This window comes from Sciurus carolinensis, chromosome 16, assembly GCF_902686445.1.
Source record: "Sciurus carolinensis chromosome 16, mSciCar1.2, whole genome shotgun sequence".
In the NCBI taxonomy this organism is placed as follows: domain Eukaryota; kingdom Metazoa; phylum Chordata; class Mammalia; order Rodentia; family Sciuridae; genus Sciurus; species Sciurus carolinensis.
The window spans coordinates 17,288,351-17,300,969 of NC_062228.1; the positions used below are offsets into that span (position 1 = coordinate 17,288,351).

At 44.4% G+C, this 12,619-nt stretch overlaps 1 pseudogene; it reads left to right on the forward strand.

Annotated features, from left to right (window-relative positions):
• Window positions 1-1,272: 1,272 nt before the first annotated feature.
• Window positions 1,273-12,075, forward strand: LOC124967055 (DPEP2 neighbor protein-like; annotated as a pseudogene).
• The last annotated feature ends 544 nt before the right edge of the window (window positions 12,076-12,619 follow it).

Here is a 12,619-nt window from a genome sequence, read left to right on the forward strand (position 1 = left end):
TTGTGTTCAAAGGAAATTATCAACAATTTCCCTACCCTTTCTTCTTCTCTCCACAGTACTGGAAAACGATTCCAGGGTTGCTCTACCATGAAGCTATGTACCCAGTCCTTTCTGGTTTTTTATTTGGGACAGCATCTTCAAAGTTGCTGAGGCTGACCTCAAACTTGTGATTTTCCTGCCTCAGCCTCCCATAAATCTGGGATTATTGGTGTTTGCCATCACACCTTTGTTCTCCTTACAATTTTTACCACAAATTTTTTTTATACTTTTAGTTCTCAATGAACCTTTTCTTCATTTATTGTATAGGATCCTGATAATCGAACCCAATGCCCCATACACACTAACAGGCAAGTGGCCCACCACTGAGCCACAACCCTAGACCCCTTCTCAATTTTCTACATGTCTTGTGTTCTACACAAGGCAATGAATTACTTTCATAATCAGTATACCAGGGGAGTGTAGCAGAGGAGAGAATCCTTGAAAGCCTGAAAGAAAGTGAAAAAGCAATTCCAAGAAATACAGTATGCACACTGTACTAATGAATGCTCACCACATGGGCTCAGAAGGATGACAGTTGTTACAGTTTAATCTCATGTTCAGTGGTGACAGATTAAATCACACAGAGTGCAGCCCACCGGGAAGTGGAGCCAGGGACATCACAAGTACAAATCCAGCCTCAGCTACTTGGTCAGACTCGATCTCAAAATAAAATTAAAAAGGTTGGGGATATGACTCAGTGGATAAACCTCCTTGGATTCAATCCCTGCTACCAAATAACAACAACAACAAAAACACTCTCCACACACTGGCCATGCTGGGCCTCACTTTGAGAACTGGTAGGAGGAGGAGGCACTAGCTCTGCATTAGACACACGAACCTTCCAGGCCTCGGGGAAGCACAGGCACTCACCCAGCTCCATCTGCCCTTCACCTCACACACACACGCGCCAGCCCTTCCTCAGCAATCTCAGGACCTCAAATTCAGGCTCACTGCCCCTTCCCCAGCAGTCTGACACAATGGAATTTCCTTCTTTCCTTCCTCATTTTTTTCTTTTATGCCAGAGATTATACGGTCAAACTATAAGAAGTTGAAAACTTAAAAGACTAAAGATTCCCCCTGCTTAAGTAATGGGAGACCTTTCAATCTACATTCTTTTTTTCTCTCCTTGCTACTGCAGTCCTTTCCATAACGCTCAGTCCTTTTTCAGAGAGGGTCCACATGAGTTGCTGAGATTGGACTAAACCTTGAGACCGTCCTGCCGAAGCTTCCACAATGGCTGGAATTACAGGTGTGTACACTGGGCACAGCTCAGTCTGTACTTTTATCTGCCTTCAATTTTTGAACCATGAGAATAGAGCACATAGTTGGCTGGCATGTGCCAGTACGGCATACCGGTTGGTATCTCTTCTAAATGGCTAGTGCCAGTCACTATTTTAACGCTACCCCAGGACTGTAAATTTCCTACTTAGAGAAAAACAAATAAAATCCATGCTTCCTTCCCCAGAGGAGGCCAATGCCCCTACTTTCTTCTTTGTCTTCCCAAATATATTCTGTAGATAAAAAGTCAACATATATAAATATTCATTCCCCATTTTCCTGAAGTAAACAGTAGTACACTGGAAGAAATTCTGCTCATTGTTCTTTTTCACTACATCAGGTACATCATTCCAAATGATTTCATCTCTGCTCCTTACATAACTGAGGAACACACTGACATAATCAGAGAAAGCACAGCCGTAAGTTTTCAACTCCTCATAGACAGTTTCAAATTTCTGAAATTCTTGGAAGCTACCGTCCACGAGGTCCTCTGGTTTTTTAAGCAGGCAGGCAGGTATGATGCAGCCTCCTGACCTCAAGTATTGCTGTCAACCCAGGTGACTCCTCAGAGCAAAGTGGCTGACTCTGGTAGTGAGCCAGGGGGACATCTACGATGTCTACACTGCCGACCTTCTGCTCACCCTGCCACAGGCTCCCAAGGGCAGCACAGTAGGAGTCCCTCTGATGCCTTACACTCAGCAACCTCAATTTCCTTCATCATCGGAGTCAAACCTCTTCTTTCATCAGCTCCTGATCACAGCAAAAAACCAAGAATCCTGCTTCCTGGCCACCAGTCTTTCCTCCCCAACCCCATCCACTCTTCCCAACATCCCACATCCAATCATTTCAGAGCCAAGACCTAGCTTCCCCACCTCTACCCTACTGCCAATCTAATCCACTAGACACTTGGCTTCTCTGATCAAAAGAAAAGCCAACCATACCTAAAGTATACGTCCAGCTCATCTGCTGCCAACCAATGTTTGCCATCTTTTGCTCCTTGGCTTCCTCTTTCTCACCTCCCCAGTCTTTCGGTCAAAATGAGCTATTCACAGTTGTCTCCATCTCTTGGTGGCGTCCATACTCCTCTCATCGTGGAGTCCTCCATGTCTTCCTCCAGGACCACATTTCCTCTGAAGAAACAAGTTGAAGGGTGGCCTTTCCACTCTGTTCTCAGGCTTACCATAGCCCTTGGCTCTGATCTCTTCTGAGATGACATTTAGGCTGCATCCTCTACTATTGTAAATGTATGCCTCACTTTTCCTTTTTTGGGGGGATGCTTGATTTATTCATAAAAAAAGTTCTTATGTACAAAACAAGATCCTCTTTGTTTCCAAGAATTAAAAGGACTCTTTAAAATATTTAAAAAGTCAGAACAAGGATTACATGGAGCTGTTTTTCTCATAAGCAATTAAGTGAACAAATTCTCCACAAGAAAGCTATCAAACACACATTGAGATGCTCAGGACCATAGCTTTGCCCACCAGACTCCCGCCGTGGGCAGGGATCTGCACTCGTGTAGAGAAGCAGGTTGATAGACCTGTACTTTCCTCATTTAGTAATATGTGGTGCTGAGAAATGAACCCAGTACCTCAAGCATGCTAGGCACACACTCCACCACTGAGCCACAACCCAGCCCATATGTTTGGATTTTATTCATGAAAAGACAAAGACCTGTTCATGGTATTTTTCTTTGCTTTTTTTTCCCTATGCTTAGCAACACTTGTACATTGCCTTGTACAGGTCCTTGTACATTGCCAGGAAAGTGCTATACCAGTGAGCTAATTCCACAGGCCTTTCATATTTTATTTGGAGACAGGGTTCTCCTAAGGTGCCTAGGATGGCTTCATATTTGCAATCCTCCTTCACCAGTCTCCAGGATAACAGGGATTACAGGTATGGGCCACCAGGCCTAGCCCTGTTCCAGTTTTGCCCATTGACCCACTAACATCCTTTCTAGCATTTTCCCCATCCACAACAGGATCCAGTCAAGAAGGAGACACTGTACCTCGTTGTCACATCTGATTACCTTCCTTTAATCTCCATACTATACTTGTGAGGAACATAAAGAAATCCTTTACCTTGGTGGAATTCTTTTGTACAGCCCATGTTGACATCAATGCCAGCTATATCGCTTTCTCCGGGAAATCATAAAGAAAAAGGTAACAAACATTCAACTTGAGGAAGAAGATAGAGTCAAAATCATGAACAGGTCTGGGCTCATGAACCTCATGCTGTGTCTCTCACTCTATGAAACACACCACCCTCAATGACAGACCTCATCTGAGCAGAGTTCCAGACAAAAGACATAATGTGTATACACATCTGAAAAGAGCTAGGGATTGAGAACTTTGCCATACTGCAGTTGTGTCAGATTACTCGAATACCCAGTAACAATCATGCTAAATCAATTCCAGGGCAGGATTTCCCACTGGGGTAATGAAAACCATTTATCAATGCAGAGAAGTGACATAAGCACAAAAGCCCTTTTCCAGAACAACTCTTCTGGCAGAAGTTACACGACTACCTTCGTAAGTTGAGCTGCATGGTTGACTTACTCCAAAAACTCTCAAATGCAGAAGAGACAATGACCTCATTCTCTGCTTTCTACAGTTAACAGTCTATGATCAAGAGCAATTACTGCCCGAGTCCCTTCTTGCTATCACTGTCATCAACAACAAAAGCTAACATGTACCAAGCGTTCCCAATGTGTGACATGCTCCAAATAACATGCCTGATTTCCTTTGCCCTGCCCTGTGACAGAGGTGGATAGTACCAATGGTATCATTTCACACAGTGAGGAACTAACTTATCAGCAAGGCTAAATAACATCCCAACGTCACACACTTAGCCAGTAGGAAATCCAAATTCCTACGCAGGTGTATCTTAACTCTAAAACCCACTCTTTGATCATGGTACTCTGCTGACTTTCTTAACTCAGGAAGCAAGAGGACTTACCAACACTGAGAATTAAAGCCTCAGGACTTACAGTCCAGAGAATCCCCACAAAGGGAATTCCAGGAATAAACATTCAAATTGAGCCCTCAGAGGAGGGTCTCTAGCAGCTGGCAACAGGGAGTACCCATGAGTTCCAGGATAGCCTTCAGATGTCATAGAGAGGAAAGAAAATAACTCTCAGCTCAAAAGAGAAAGTAATGGGCCAAAAGGCAAAAGGGTGGGTCACCTCCAAGGTCATTAGTGATACTAAGACCTCTTCTCTCACAGGAAAGACAAAAGGAGCTGGAGAGGGAGAATCTTAGCCAAGCCTGGCCACAGCCAGGACTCCCTCTGCATCTGAGGTCCCTGGGAACACAAAAGGCTTCATCATCCAATCAATGCTCTGATGAAGGCAGATGTGCACACACATACATGCCCATCTCCCCGCCATGTGCCCCGCACACACAAACACATACACATTCATGCTCACAAGCAGTGTGGACCATTTGTCTCCCAATAAGCCAGCCCAATGGATGAGCTCACTGAGAAAGGAAAAAAAATGGAATTGGAAGACCTAAACAATGTCTTTAATGCTATTATTACGTTCAATCATACAAAATCATGAACGAAAGAATCTTCTAGAAAACATGCAGATACCCACAAAATAAGATTCTATCATTATATGTCGATCCATTCTCATCAACGTATTCAAGAACTGAACATCTTTTGGGAGTTATTTCTAAGAAAGCACCAAGGAATGTCCAGAGCAAGAGAACAGATCAATGGAGTCTTTGCAACTCTAAAGTAAAAGCTTAACTGCCCATGTGCAGTACCACCCACTGGCAATCCCAGCAGCTCAGGAGGCCAACACAGGAAGATCCCAAGTTTGAAGTCACGCTCAGCAATTTAGAGGAGCTCTAAGCAACTCCGTAAGACCCTGTCTCAAAAGAAAAAATACAAAGGGCTGGGGATGTGGCTTAGGAATTCAGTGCCTTTGATTTCAATCCTTGGAACCAAAAAGCAGACACAAACAAACAGAGAGTTTAACCACTCTGGAGGAAATCTAATTCGTCTGAGAGGAAATAAATACAGACTACACAAAATGAAACACCACAACCTGAATAATCAATGCTAGGGATTTGAAAAATTAATATACAAGTCATGTTGCCAAGCAAAAGATTCCTGTAATTAAGTAAATTAAATCTGAGACTGGAGGCATGGAACAGACTGTGACAGCCTGATGTCCACACACTGACTCCCATAGTGTAAGCACTCACGAACGACCCTTCCAAAAATGCTCAAGTCAATTCTTCTGGAAACCACTGCTGAGCGAGGAAGCTCAGGCATTCGATGCTGGCAGGCACAGGACCTAACTTATGACATCCCGACACACAGGAAGCCTCAGGAGGACACACATTGGGGTCTCCTGTCATCTGGAAGACCACTCTGCTCTGTTCTCTTTCACAGGTGCGCAAGACTACTCGGTCATCAGGGACCACAAAACCCACTGTTCTGAGCACCTCTACAAGAAAACACAAACACATGGGGTACAAGTTCAGCATAGCCTAAGCCCTGCAGGTAAACACAGCAAAGCATAACCTTAAACGGAAAAAAGGGATCACAGACGTTTGCGCTTCTGACGTGCTGATGATGGTCCATCTCACTACACAGGTAACAATTTATTCACTTTATCATTCTTTCTTAAACTGCATGTTTGGGTTGTATGCACTTTCTCTGAGTGATTACAAGAATTTTACAATTTTTTGAAATACTGGAAAAAACGTACATACACTGAACTTTGTGTTTCAATACTGGTCAAAATTGTCCTGCAAGATGGCACTTTGAGGTGCAAGTGACCATTTCTTAATTACAAAGAGTGTGTCAGGAAATTGGAGTGGACGATTACTCTTTCAGTCAATCTTCACTATTATTGGCCATTGCCTATTTTCAAATGCATCTATTCACTAAAATTGAATTATACACCTAATCAATACATGTGGTGTTTCCACTCATTCATGGACAGTCACTAAGTGACAACAAACTGCAGTCACCTGACATACACATCTCCAGAAGATCAAACAAGGTGCCACTCTTGTCTCCTTATTTTAGCTCTGATACTAAATTTATCCTTTTGATAGTATATTTAGCCCTTCAATTTTTGTACTTTTCTTAACGATGTCACTGTAGAAAATGGCTTCAATCATGGTGCTGAAGTCCTCTTGAGTGACCGGTATTATTTTGTATTTCATTCTTTCTTGTTTTTCTTTTTTTTTTTTTTTTTCATGGTTGGGTACCAAGGCACTGGACCGGTGAGGCACATCCCCAGGGGAATTTGTATTTCATGTAGAGACAGGGTCTCACTGAGATGCTTAGCTGTTCACTTTCGCTGAGGTTGGCATTGAACTTGCGATCCCTCTGCCTCTTTTATGCTCTTAAGCACAAGAAGGCTGTCATGAACCTTACTGACAAAACATGTGTGTTCCATAAGCCAGGGTTAGGCATGACAATATAGTGCTATTGGTTCCTGAGTTGAAGGTTAATGAATCAACGGTATATTGGCTGGAGCTGCCAGTAGAGCTTCATGGTACAGCACAGACTGAGAATGCACAAGGCACTGAGTTTGATCCCTAGCGCCTAAATAAATAAACAGCAGAGCTTTGAACACATACACACATAAAATCAGTTTAGGTGCTAATCAGGAGATTAAAAAATGACTAGAAGCTAGCAAAACCCTAATCCTGTATTTCCCCTAGGGTCACTCAGTTCACTATTCACAAACCAATTTTCCTTTGCTCAGCAACTTCATAGAACATAACTTCTACGAAAAACAAAAATCAACTATATCTCATGTATCCTTCTTAATGAAGCTCGACCCTTCCTACTACCATCATTAACTTTCAAAGATGACTACTATAAGAAGAAGATACGTACTGCAATTGTGGCTCAGTGGGAGAGCACTTGCCTGGCATGTATGAGGCCCTGGATTCAATACTTAGCACCACATCTACAAAATAAAATGAGGCACATTAACAGCTAAAAATATATTTTACAAAAAGAGTAAATGTTCCCCAACCTTTAGAAACAAAAGATTATTCAATTTGTACTTTTTGTTTGTTTGTTTTGTCGTACTTTACCAAAATCCCTCAAACTTTTTGTTTAATATTAGCATTTTTTTAGGGTAAATGGACACAATACCTCTGTTTTGCTTTTTTATTTTAATGTGGTGCTCTCCATCAAACCAAGTAACTCACACCTGCTAGGAAAGTACTCTACTACTGATGTAAAACCCCAGTTTTCCCCCTTTCGTTTTGTGACAAGGTCTCCCTAAGGTGCTGAGACTGATCCCAAACATGAGATCTGGAAGGTGTAGAATAAAGTGGGGAGCCCAGGATCTCTCCCCTCCATCACCACTCACAGCTCCACTCCATCATGCCTCATGTCACACAAACATTTCTGAGGCTGAAGGAAGCAGAGAATGTGGCACAGATACTGCAGATCCTGAAGCAGTGTGACAAAGAAGAGAAGCCTGCACCCTCAGGAACTGTCCGGGTGTTCTAACAGCTCCAGCACTGTCAACTGGCTCGGATATATTCTGGATGACCCCAAATTCAAACACCTAAGTCTTCAAGGGACAAATGCCAGCCTCAGTCAGGGCAGATATCTTCCAATGCTTCACAAAGGATCCCAAGACATACTGCTCTGCACAGACATAGCCTCTCAGAGCCTACACAGCACCCATGTGGAGCTGCTTGTCAATTATGATTTTCCCCTCACCCTGCAAAATTACATCCACAGAGCAGGGAGGGTGGGTAGGCTAGGGAGCCAGGGGTCAGGTGCACTTGTCAGCTTTGTGACCCACCCCTGGGATGTGAGCCTGATACTGGAGATTGAACTGGCAGCTTGCAGAAGGAGAAGCCTTCCAGGACTGGCATCCTCTGGGAGACGGCCGTTGCCTCAGCAAGCTTGATTTCTGCTCACTCAAATGTGATTCTGGATTAGGGATCTATCCTGGTGTCCTGCATGGGTGAACACACTTGTCACCTAGGCTGTCCAAATGCCTCTCAGGGCCTGGTGAGCTGCTAGTGGCTTGAAAGGTGAGCTACTAGCCAGTATTGGAGTAGTGGAGCATTGGACCAAAGTAGCATAGTCTTTCACATATAATGTGCAGAATAAAACAGAATTGCATTTTCTGCCATTTCATTTCTAGCAATAAATAATGTTTTCATAGACTGACTTAACAAGAATTACCATTGGGCCAGACTTCATTTTATCTGATGACTCACAATCCAGATTGCCACATGGAGGACAGAGACTCAGTTGAGTTTATTTTCTTTCTTTGCAGTGAATGGATGGCAAGCTCTCTGCCACTGAGTCACATCCCCAGCCCTATTCTTTGACTTTTCCTTCTTTCTTTCTTTCTTTCTTTCTTTCTTTCTTTCTTTCTTTCCTTCCTTCCTTTCTTCCTTCGTTCCTTCTTTCTTTGCTTCTTTCTTTCTTACTTCCTGTCTTTCTCTCTCTCTTTCTCTCCCTCTCCTTCTTTCTTTCCTTTCTCTGTCTCTCCGTTTTTTCCTTCCTTCCCTCCTTTTCTTTCTTTCTTTCCAATTTTCTTTCAGTAAAAATCCCAGGGGCACTCAACCTCTGAGCTAAATCCCAGCTCTCTCTCTCTTTAAATCACTTACTTGTGGTACTGGGAATGCAAACCACAGGAGCAATACTACTGACCTACATCCTCAGCCTGTTTTATTTTTATCTAGGGTCTCACTAAGGTGCTGAGACTGGCCTCACATTGTTGTCCTCCTGCCTAAGTCTCCAGCAAAGCTGGGATTGTGGGCCTACATACCCACACAGAACCCCTTAGCCTCTTGTGAAGAAAGGGGACTGAAATGATAATGTGCTCATTTTGTAATGTCATAGTGTCATAAACACATCTCAAATTTTAGGTTAAAATGGGCCTGTATGCCTATTTTGTAAAGTCACTGGAGAATTCCTTTGGCCTTGGAGCACCTTTAACAGCCTTGCCACTGTCCACCACCTTGAAATGTGACAGTTTGTCCTATCAGTTATAAATCTGGAGCCCCAACATGAACAAGAAACCCCACTGTTGAGTAGAACACCTCTGTACTACCTGGGTTACCCTGGCTAGGCCCCTTAGCCTCCATTTCAGACCTCACTTGTGAAAACGTGAGGGTGTAATTCTTTTCTTGTTTTATCTCTGTTGCCCAGGATCAAACCCAATGCCTCACATCTCCATTCCATCAAAGTATTAATCTCTGGAGCAGAAGGAGGTCAACATGAGCCCATCTTTGCATTTCATCCCAACTGGAATGCTTTCAAACATCTCCAACTTTTTGGTTCTTTTCTTTCATACACTGGGGATTGAACTGAGGGGTACTAAACCAACTAGGGCACATCCCCAGGACTTGATTTTAAAAAAAAGAGGCAGGCTCTCACTGACTTGCTTAGGGTCTCACTAAGTTGAAGAGGCTGGCTTTAAACTAAAAAAATCTCCCTCATAGAGCTCCTGAGTCAAGAGATCACAACATGCCAAGCTCGAATATTAACCTATGTTCAGGCCCACAACTAAGAAGAGTTCCCTGACCCCCTAATCCACTCACATCACTGTCCCTCCAACAGTTTAATGCTCAGGGACAGGGCAATGCAACCTAGCTGTCTCTGTGTTGATTCATGACTCTCAGGTCAGTCTCAGAATTTGGGTTTCTATTAATCCCCTGGGGTCATGGGCTGTCCCTACCCCCAGCTGGACTCCACAGACAGTGGATATTTGTCGAGGATATGAGTGGAGAGGCCAGAAGGGAAGGTTCAGGCAGAATTTTCTAGTTTCAACCATATTTTCCATAAAACACCAAGGGTCTGACACCACTCCTCAAGAAACCCATTCCTTCCGTGACCTCAGTGGGTCGTGATGACATCACAAGCCGCAGTTTCCACATGAGGGTAGCTAGGAAACTTCCCTACCAGTTCTCTACAAGACACCAGCAAGTCTGGCTGCTACAGACAGAATATCTGACCGGATCATTTATATTCAGTCTAACTTGTCTTCCATCCCTTGGGAGAGAAGTGCGGCAGGTAGGCCTAGGCCAGGCATCTGTAATGGAGCCCTTGGTAAATACACAACCTCACTGGACTGCCACACGTTCCTTCTGGGCTGGCCCATCACACCTCAGGACTTCCCCGGTCATGAGTGAGACCAAAGGTCTGCTGCTCCTCAAGGACCCACAGTGCTTGTGCTCACTGCTCAGGGCAAGTGTTCACAAAGGTCCTGATCTCTGTCAACCCAGCCCTCCCCTTCAGACTCCCCAGATGCTTCCTTCAGAGCCCAGTACACTGCTACTCATCTACAGTCCCAGCTACTTGGGGCTGAGGTGGGAGGATCACCTGAGCACAGGAAATGGGCTCAAGGATCTGGGTGGGGAACAGAGTGAAACCTCAGCCAAAAGGTGAGACTCCCATCACCAAATCAGAAAGGAGGCTTTCTCCACATCCTTCCTTCATAAGACGCTTACAAAAGCGTGCTGCGCTTTCCTTATCAAATGATGGAGCACTTTGAGGAAGAGCTCGTGGCCTCTCATCAACCTCACCTTCAGACACAGACACCTTTACCACACTGTCAGGGATACACACACTCGGGCCCCTCCCACAGGTCCCAGTCTGATCTGCTGAGGGAAAGGGTGGTGCCATGCAGCTGGGAAGAACAGAAGAGCCGGGGGACAGAGTAAGTGGTAGTCAGACTGGAGGTCTGAGGAAATGATGTCTCAGGAAGTGGAGGGGAGAAGGATATTGGGCCTGAGATTGGCACCCAGAATCCGGATCTGGATCTCTGGATTCCTCTGTCCCAGAATATGGACTACAGACACCCTATGGTAGGGCTGGACACACTGGTGTGCAACATAGTGCCAGCTACTGAGGAGGCTGAGGCAGGAGGATGGCTTCAGCTCAAGAGTTCCAGGACAATCTGAGGAAACATAGCAAAACACCATCTAAAAAAAGAAAGGCCTTAGAAAAATCCATAAAAACCAGGCTAGAATTCAGTGTGGTTCAAACAGGCTCTATCAATGGGTCCCAACAGAAGCTGCCAACGTCACAGGGGTTCTAAAACAACTTGTATTAGACCCTGTATTCCAAAATTGAAAATTATTTCAATTAAACCTCAGAAATGAAAGATCTACACAAATTTGTCTCAGTTGTAGAAGGGGAGATTGAGGGAGTGCTGTTTATGAACATTTTGAGAACTGACTATTCTCTTGCTGCTTCCATTGGCTCCAGGAACTCACGTACTTTAAAGAAAGCATCTCTTTAGGAGACAGAAAACATCCACGGAGGTGACAGGCAAAGGCTGTGTTTGGATGCCAAGCAGATAAGAGGGATTCAGTCAGAACAGGAAGGAACAGGAGAGGGTGGGGCTGGTGGCAAAGTGCATAAGGCAGAAGTGACTGATGGGTTCTGGGTTTCCTTCCAGCAGCGCTGCCTCCCGCATCTCCTCCTACACCTGTATACTACCATGCCCTCTACCAAGGATGTGCAGAAACCCAGAGGGGTTGGCATGGGGAGACATACAGTCTGGTTGGTGGCTACCGGCTCTATGGGGACGCTTCCTTCACCACTCCAGACAAAAAGAAAATAGAGAGGCCAGTAGAAAAGCCAGAAGAAAAGCAAGCAGAGAAGCCCATTCAGAGATCTCGTTGACCTCCCAAGAAACGCCGAGCACCATCAGAGGCAGAAAAGACCTTGGGTTGCTGTGGCCCCAAAATTCGAGGCTTGATCCACACTGGAAAGAGACAAAGGCCACGGAAGCTTGCTGGCTGAGCCTCTCTGGGGAAAGAACAACTTCTGATGCACCTTCTGTTTTCCACAGTTATATTTACTGTATTTAGTTGAGAGAAATAAAAATGTTTATTGTTGCCGTGTATTGACTGTGATGTCATTCAAACATACAAAAATTTGAGGGACACATGAGGAGGTTTCACAGGATGTCCGATGGTGTCGCACCCAGGGCCGTGGTTATGCATGCCGTGAGGAACTGCTAGACATTATAGTAGTGACTGCAGAGCTCGGCAGAGACTGGGTCTCTATTAAAATCCATGCTTTATACTCCTCCTACTTCTTTGTAAAGGTAATCTTTCTGTTGAAAGTAAATAATCAAAAATTTCCCCATTCTTTTCTTTTTCTCTCCGCAGTACTGGAAACTGATTCCACGGTTGTTCTACATTTCAGCTACGTGCCCACTCCTTTCTGCTTTTTTATTTGGAGACAGGGTCTGGAAAGTTGCTGAGGTTGACCCCAAACTTGTTATCCTCATGCCTCAGCCTCCCAAGGACCTGGGATTATTGGTGTTTGCCATCACAAATTT